We start from the raw sequence: 9539 nt of genomic DNA on the forward strand, positions 1-9539 counted from the left end.
CTGTGACAACTGAGGATAAGATTTTTTTTCTTTAAGAATTAGAGCTAAATATTATGAAATATAATCTAGACTTCAAGAAACTTTTACAGTGACCTGTATCACCCTCAGTGGATGAATAAAAATCTCTTTGACATCTAAGACAAAATGGCCATTCACCTTCTATCTGAAAATTCTAGTGAGGACAATCATACTTTCTGAGGCATGTTGAATGGCTAACATTTTAGAATTCTTCCTTACAATTGGCTGAAATATGACTAAAGTTTCACAGATTTACCCTTATTCCTCATGATAAAAGTACAGAAGTTTGTTAGAGTCCTTGGTGACAGGCTGATCAAGACTGGACCTTCCATAGGATACATGGTCTCACATCCTGTCATGGCTGCGGATCTCATAAGGATGGGTCTGAACATCAAGGGCGCCATATAAATATATATATAAACATGTGCATTAAGAAAAAGAGGTGGAGGTAGCATGCCTATAAGAGTGGATATTCTAATGACCTGTCTTGAGTGAAGCTGATGAGACTTCGAGTATTACTGTAACTGTTAAGGCTAGGCAGCTTATTTAGAGAGAAATGTGGAATTTGTTATATAAAGGTAAGTTTAAACAGAGTGCTAATATCTGGGAAGGTCAACTTTGTTAATTCAACACAAATAAAAATCCAAGCCATGGTCATTCAGCACACATAAAGTCTAGGTAATTTCAAATAAAATTACTGCTTGGCTGAATGCTTAAGCAATTTTGGGTTGCTGGAGTGAATCGAAGAATACTCGTAATGTAAGCTGATTAGATTCACAGAGAGATATGCTGATTTAATTCAAGTGTTCTGCTGTCCATTTAAACTTCACCTTCTTTTCTTACTTTGGATTACTAGATGTTTTTGTTCATCCTGTTTGACAAGCTGCATCTAGTATTATGAATTTAAGCTTTTTGTGAATTGTCTTTGCTATTAAAAATTCTGTAAATATCAATCACTTGAATCGTGGAGTCATGAAAAATGTATGATCTCTGAATGTACATATTTTCTCTCTCCATCTGTAATATTTTATTATGTACAGAATAAATTAGAAACTTATCTATGATGTTAATATTTCTGATAGCTTAAATATGTCACTTTACATATGATTTATATGTGAAATGATTTCTAAATATGATAAAATGTATCCCACACTTAATGAAGGTTCAGCTGATATTTTGGCTCAGCTTTTATTTTTATTTATTTATTTATTTGTTTATTTTTTAGATGGAGTCTTGCTCTGTCGCCAGCCTGGAGTGCAGTGGCGTGATCTCAACTTACTGCAACCTCCACCTCCTGGGTTCAAGTGATTCTCCTGCCTCAGCCTCCCAAGTAGCTGGGATTACAGGCACACGCCACCATGGCTGGCTAATTTTTTGTATTTTAGTAGAGACGGGGTTTCACCATGGTGGCCAAGACTGTCTCGATCTCCTGACCTTGTGATCTGCCCGCCTTGGCCTCCCAAAGTGCTGGAATTACAGGCGTAAGCCACCACCTTGGCCAGCTTTTATTTTCTAGTTTGGTATTTCTATGGGAGATTTAGGGGGAACTTTAATTTCTTGTTTTGTCACATAATGTTTCCCACCATATAGGAAAAGAGAATATTTTTAAAAATTACAAAAGTTCCCTAAAAAGGAGTTCCCCCATTTTTCTTTAAGATATGTACAAGTTTTCACTCTGAAAAGTTGAATATTATGTATATGTCTCTGGGATTTTAGATTTTTCACTTAATGAACTGCATAATTCTCCTTAAATCCATTTGAGAAAAGGTCTGTTACTCTGTTTAAAAATTGTTTGAAGACTTTGCAGTAAATGATAGTGTGGTAGTAGATAAATTCTATCCCCTGCTTCACCTCTAACCACTGCACTCTTAGACCATAGACAAGTTATAAAAATAAACTATCACGTTGTTTTCAATTATTCAGGCAAGTGGAGATTGTAAACCACCCTCGCCCTAATTTGTCTGCCTCCAACATATTAAAACTACCACAGCTTGGCTCCAAGGATTCATGGACTATTGAATTTGCCCCTACCAAGCAGAGATGGTGGATAGCATTATGAATAATAGCTGAAAATTGTTTATACTTTTATTCTAATCAGTAATAAAGAAAACTATAAAAATCATTTAACCATTTCCTCCTATCTATTAATGTCTCAAAATTTTTGACTTATAACAAGTAGAAAAATCACAAGATTCGCTTCAAAACAAAAATATTGAAATATTAAAACCCCAAGTACATCATTTTCTACAATGTAATTCAGTTATTATAAACTCTGCTTTGTCTCATAGGAATACAGTTATTCACTAAGAATCTTCAGAAGAAAGGAAAAATAAACATATAAATGTTAAGATTTGTCCCATTTCATACCTCATCTAGCATGGTTTATTTTCAAATTACTACAAACATGGTCCTTTTTTGCTAGAACTCTTTCCCCCAGAGATTGAATTGTAGAGATAACACAGATTGGAATGATTTTTATTTTATACTTAAGGACAGCTTCTTGGGTGTTATAATACTAGTAAAATACAGACTGTGTCTAAAGTAAAACACAGGAAACAAATGCAATATTGGGGTTATCTGGACTTAAAATGCATTTTCTATTCTAATTACATAACCATTATAGCAAAACAGGGAATTTTATTAAGATTGGAGTTAACTCATTTAATCTGGCCATCTATCATTGTCATTTTAAATATCCATTTCATTTTGAGTATTTGGGCACATGTTTTCCTTATAGGTACATGACAAAATCTAGCATATTATTAATATATTAAACTGGCTATCGTTATATCACAATGTAGTTTATTTAATCTATTATGTTGTTTAACCAAAACCAAACTATAAAAAGCAAGCATGGATATAGTAGTTTTTTCTCAGAAAAAAAAAACTTGACTATTATTTTTACGAAATTGTAAAGAATGACAATATTCTGTCACACCTCGTTTCAAGAAAATGAGCAAAGGATATTTATAGATGTGTTTTTGATAGAGACCTCAGTGACAATGGAAGTCACTTTTAAATTATAAGGTAAAATGTGAAACTAATGGATAAAATTTGACATGTTAAGAGTTTCATCTTCCTCAAATATAAAGATAAGAACCAATGTAGTTTGAAAATAGCAAAAGCCTTTCACTATCCTATGGACAGATATTTTGGAAAACCTATTACTTTTACCAAATAAATTTAAAACTGCACTACCTGGTTGTTTCTTTGTTTATATATTTGTATTCCATCTTATTTTAATAAAGTTTTAAGAGGACAACATCTGTATGATTTACATTAAAATATTTTTCAGGGAGCTTCAGTAGGCTACATATTAGTAAATTTATCCTAGATACACTTATTTTTCAACAAATATTAATTAACTATTACACAACAGGAACCATGCGAGGTAATGGAAATCCAGTAGTAAATCAAACACCTGTGGTTCTCATTTTGACAGAAGAAGAGAGATGAATATAAGTGCTAGTAGAAGAATAAACTCTGTAAATTGGGGTAAATTCTATGAAAGAAATAAAAAATAATGGAGAAAAATGTGTGTGAGTGGGTGGAATGAAGCCACATTATATATGGGAACATCTCTTTGAGAAATGGCTATTGAAACTACGAATTGCATAATTAAGTGGTGGTAGCCACGTAAAAACTGGAATAAAGTGAATGACAAGTAGAAGAACTCAGTGAAGAAAAATGTCGCAGGAGTATAAAGAGCAATGAAAGTATTGTTATATTATAAGGCTGGAGCAACCCACCAGGGAGAAAGCAGGAAGGATCAGATGCAGGAAAGCACTTGAATTTTTATTCCAAGTGCCAACACAAAGGCTTTCAGCAGAGAAGGGTTAAGATCTGCTTCACATTTTAAGATGATGCGTAAGGAAGGATCAGAGGTGGCAAGGGTGGAAGCAGGGAGATGGCTTGAGAGACTGCTGCAGAAGTCCATATGAGGAATGACATGATAGACAAATGCAGTAGCTTTAGACAAGAAAGGAAGAGAAATTCATAATATACTTAGCGGAAAATTGACTGAAACTTAAATCTTTGAGACTTTCTGACCAATTGGACATCATGGCAAGCAGGAGGCAAGAACAAACTGGAAGAAAAAATAGCTTATAGGTTTCTACCTTAAGTAATTGGGTATATGATAGAACATTTACTGATATGTGGAAAATTGGTATTTGAGTAAAAGTAATAGGTTCCGTTCTGCATGTTGAGTTTGACATTTTTGATGTATCCAATTATGGATATTAAGAATTAAATTGGAATTTAGAACCCAGAGGAGAGATTTGGGCTATAAATATATATTTTTTATATTGTCAATATATGGGTTTTATTTGGGGAAATCCTTTTTTCTACTAATAATATGATCATATGTTCAGGACTAAGTACAGCCACAGTTACAATTCAAATCATTGTAATTAGTGGGAAGAAATATATAGGGACTGATAGGTTTCTTGATACTTTCTCAATAAAACTAGATCATGTCCTTTGTAGGGACGTGAGAGGATCTGGAGACTATTATCCTTAGCAAACTAACACAGGAACAGAAAAACAAATATGGCATGTTCTGACTTTTAAGTGGGAGCTAAATGATGTGCACACATGGACACATAGACAGGAACAACAAGCACTGGGGCCTATCACAAGGTGGAAGGTAGGAGTAGGGAGAGGATCAAGATAAACAACTAATGGTTACTAGGCTTAATATCTGGGTGATGAAATAATCTGTATAACAAACCCCCATGACACACATCTACTTGTGTAACAAACCTGCACATACTGCACATGTACCCATGAACTTAAAAGAAAAATCTATACCTATGGTTACTTAGCATTTTCACAAGAATGAATTTACACAGAGTTATACAGAATAATACAAGACACAGTTTCCACAAAATAGTACAAGACACACACTAATGAAATTTTTCCTTTTACTATAATGGTCAAATCATGCTATCAAGTATGAAGTCTCCATGGATTAGCCTAAAAGACAAACTTTCATTACACCATTGCATTTATTTCTATTAGCACTCATCCTTTTGATTTCTGACTACTTGAGTCCAACAATTGATCAGAACTTTTTGAAATTATAAATATTATTATACTTCTTACCATTTTCTCTTGCACTTAGATAACAATTTAATGGATAGAATATCATGTCAATGAAAATACCACTTGTTCCAGGAGATACATTTAAAAGCAATTCCACAATGACAAGAATATTACACAATAAATTCATTTGAGTAACCAACTGAATAGCTGATTTGAATCCCAGATTTTGTTTAAATAGATAATATGTTACCATTATTTAATTCAAAAAGATTTACTAACATCTATCATGTGAAAATTTATTTTATGCACTGGAGAAGCCAGTAGTGATACAAAAAAAAAAAAAAAAAAAAAAAAAAAAACCATTGTCAGCATTCAATGGCTAAAATGGGAAATTGAAAGGTAACAACAACAACAACAAAAAACAGGTAATACCAAATGACAAGGGCAATAATAGTAACATGTGTAAGTAATAGTAACATGTAATAACATATTAGAGCAAAAATGCAGATGTGACCACAGGAGGAAAGCTGGTCCCTGGGCCACCTACCTTCTCTTCCCAAACTCCATTCTCTCACATTTCTTTTCTTTGGCCACTCATATGAGTTAGGTATGGTCACATTGAACATGTAATCTAAATTCACGAAGGTGAAACTGGAAAGAGGCTGGTACAGTACTTGGATGTGGGTTGGCACCATATAGTGAAGGAACTGCAGGGTCTCTGGTGCCAGGAACATGGTTTAGAAGGGGGAGACACACATTATCCCAGTGAGCTTGTCTCTTGCCCTGACTTAAGCGTGGTACTGACTGCAGTTGTCAACATTTTCTCTGCTTATGGGATATATTGGTGTAAATGCAGACTCTCAATCCTCAAGATATTTTTTCAAGTGCTAATATTGGTTACAGTATTCTCCATAATAGAATGATCAGTGATGGCTGCCTCACTGAGACAATGAAGAATGAATAAAATTATTTAAAATAAGTGAAGAGAATGTAGCTTTGCCAGCAATTTACCTTCACTTTAAAAATAATGCTTAGTTTCATCTTCTAACTTAATAAAACTAAATGTAACAGAATGTTGTTTCCTAATTTTTAGGAAGAATGCAACATTTTTTCTCTAAAAGTTTTGACAGTTGATACTGTCTGTGACCTTCTTTGTGGGAAAACAGTTCAATTAACTGATGTATTTAAAAGTCATTTGCTACAAGAGGAGAATACTCATCTTGATTCTATCTCATTTTCACAATCCTTTGAAACACCCTAAAGATAATGGAAAAGAAATAAATATGCCAGACAATTTATCGAGTTGCATAGCAGTCTGTCCCCTTTTCTCACATACATTTATCTTGTCATTTCTGCTTGAATGTTTTATCCTCAGGTGAATGCAGTATTTTCTAATTATTTTGAAGAAAGCTTAACAGAGATATGAATAACCCATTAAACATGGTATTGTTCCTGCAGCATTGTTATCTATTGTAGAAATGTAATTCTTGCCATAACTTCAGTTGATAAACATGTTAATAAGAAATTTAACTGAGAAAACTAAAAGCATAAGAAAGAGATATTCCCTTGACACAATAGTGTCCTCTAAAAATGATAATTTCTTACAATTTTTCTTCAGTGAAAATTCTAACATGTCTTCACTGATTAAATTTCATGGTCCCCTAATAAACAATCTTATCTTTACTTTGATACAAATAATCAAAGAAGCCCAGCCAATGTAACATCTATAAGGATTTTTGTCCTCTCAGTTGGCATTTACTTTTCCGATTGTAAACCAAAAATAAAATTCTAAGCCCCTCAGCTAACTGAATGGAACCCACCTCCTGGCCAAGAAGATCCCAAAACAGAAAAATATCAGACTCTGACAGGAAGTGGGAGTTGAACATGCCTCATTATACCCCATCCCCATGTTGCTTCCCTTTTATCCTAACACTAACATGAAGGACCAGCACTCCTGACAATAATACGCAGCATTAGGTTGCCATTCTTTAAAACAAAGCTGCTGAACCACCTATGAGCTCTGTCCTGGCAAAAGGTATTGTGAGACGCAACATGGTTTACATTTCATTAGGTTTATTCCCACATCCTTGGTGAGACTTGCCCATGATTTCGGACTTTCCTGGGGAAATAAACCCTCTTCCCGGTTCACAATGTGATGGATTTTGAGAATTTACAAATCAGGAAAGACTTATAAATGCATTCTATTTTATTTCATGGGCATGTAGCACAGGATAAAGTGGCAACAATCTTCAACTGCTACATATTTTCCATGACTGTGAGAGCTAAAGCAGAAGGAAAGTGTAATGCTTCTTAAAGAGCAAAGACAAACAGAAAGCAGAAGGCCTGGGGATCAGCATCACACGAACAACAAGCTGAGGAGCAGGGGAGCCCCGAGAGAGTCACGAAACTGAGGGAGGAAAGGTTTATGGGAAGGAAGAAGTGATGAATGGTGTGAAATGTCACCTAGTGGTCAACCAAGAGGATCTGAAAGATTTTCCTTTGTGCTTATGAATTTGAGAATTTGGATGACTTTATAGAGAAATTTAAATAGAATGATAAATAGCAAATATAGAACTTCTAAGAAGCTCAAATGAGAAAAATTTAGAAGAAAAAGAGTGCATGTAAAGAGAGAGATTTGTTCTATAAACTTGAGAGAGCTCTCTGAGAGGATTAGTCACATCGTCTTTGTGTGTGTATTGGCTGGGGAGGGTTTCTGCTAAAAAACAGAAAACCTGCTAGACAAATTCTAAAAGAGCTGTAACACTACTTCATGTCTCTTTGTAGTCTACTACTTTAAATTTTCAAAGAAAAATTTAGGTGATTTTTATATAAGTTTTACTTTATTTTACATAATTAAAAAATGCCATAGGTCAGGCTCTGTGGCTCACGCCTGTACGCCTGTAATCCCAGCACTTTGGGAGGCCGAGGTGGGTGGATCAGCAGAGGTCAGGAGTTTGAAACCAGCCTGACCAACGAGGTGAAACCCCGTCTCTATTAAAAATACAAACATTAGCCAGGCGTAGTGGCAGGGACCTCTAGCCCCAGCTACTCGGGAGGCTGAGGCAGGAGAATTGCTTGAACCCGGGAGGTGGAGGTTGCAGTGAGCTGAGATTGCACCACTGTACTCCAGCCTGGGTGACAGAGGAATACTCCACCTTAAAAAAAAAATACTATAAATAAGCCATCATATTTTAATTCAACTTTAATGAGTTATTTTTTAATAAGTTTTTTTCTTACACTAATGCCGTTATCCAATTTAATGAAATATTTAATAAAATTTCAGTTTAACACATAACTCTGATTCAATGTATCTGATGAATTATTTGTTTGCTTATGATGATATTAATATAGAAAAAATCCTAAATAATAATAATAATGTGTTTTAGCTAGCCATACTTTTTACGTGCAGTGTACTTAGATTTGCAGACATTGGCAGTTCCATAAACTCATTTCAGTGTACCAGTTTTTCTTAACACAGATGAATAATAGAATTTTCCCCCAACTCACAACTCCAAAAGCTTTCTACTGTTTAATTCTATTCATGTGTTGTAATCCATACTTATTCACTCGAATTCTGTTACTTTTGCCTCAATTTGTAAAAGCGATAAAAACATAATTCCAAAACGTAACCTAGACCTTAAGTGCTGAAGAGTTTCTTGGCTTCCATTATATGCCTTACCTGTATTTCCATATATTAAATTATTTCATAAAGTCAAGGTCCATACATTCTCATGTGAACATCATTGATACATATGGTCTGGAAAGAGAATATGAGAGGGAACAGCTAAGGTAATCTGTGAATTCATTCAATCCGTTTATGTCTGAGCCCATTGAGCTTTACTGAGGAAAACAGTCATGCACCTTGAAACTAAAGGCTAATCTCCAGAGCAAAGAGCCCCAAGTGGTTTGATAGCAAGACTCACCCCTTACTCTCTCGATAGATGTTTGCACAGAAGAACATGGGTGAGGACGTGTAAAAATTGATGGTTTTGAGAAAAATGTACTTTTCTCGTGAAAAATTTTCAACATATTGTGATGTAGAAGGAAGTAGAACAGATAAAGAACTGGATATGTGTTGAGTGAGTACTACAGAGGGATATATGGACAAAATAGAATGCCAAGTATTTACATTTGGACAGTATTACACCATAAAAAATAATGCAAAATAAGTTATTATGCAAAATTAAAGATGACAGGTTTCATCAGGTACCCAGATTTTAGGTTAAAGGTCATTGTTATCTCCCATTTTTCCAGAGTCACACAGTGAATTCATCAAAGGGTATTGATTCTTGGGTGATTAACACAGCCATGGAATTTTTCAAGGATGCTTTACATTAAATTTCTTTATGATTTAGGCCAAATTTTGTTCATGTTACTTCCTTAAATTGTATATGCAATATAAATAATACTACCTGTTACTTAATTGTTACTGATGTTTGTCATTATTTCATCTAACCTAAATATTTATACAAGTG

At 34.4% G+C, this 9539-nt stretch overlaps 1 non-coding gene across 1 annotated transcript; it reads right to left on the minus strand.

The window, feature by feature from the left end:
• Window positions 1-7768: 7768 nt before the first annotated feature.
• On the minus strand, window positions 7769-7830 carry LOC123574247 (U7 small nuclear RNA). Its single transcript, XR_006699134.1, has one exon. It is a non-coding gene; the product is annotated as a U7 small nuclear RNA (small nuclear RNA).
• Window positions 7831-9539: the final 1709 nt, after the last annotated feature.

The sequence above is a fragment of the Macaca fascicularis genome, chromosome 6 (assembly GCF_037993035.2).
Source record: "Macaca fascicularis isolate 582-1 chromosome 6, T2T-MFA8v1.1".
Classification (NCBI taxonomy): domain Eukaryota; kingdom Metazoa; phylum Chordata; class Mammalia; order Primates; family Cercopithecidae; genus Macaca; species Macaca fascicularis.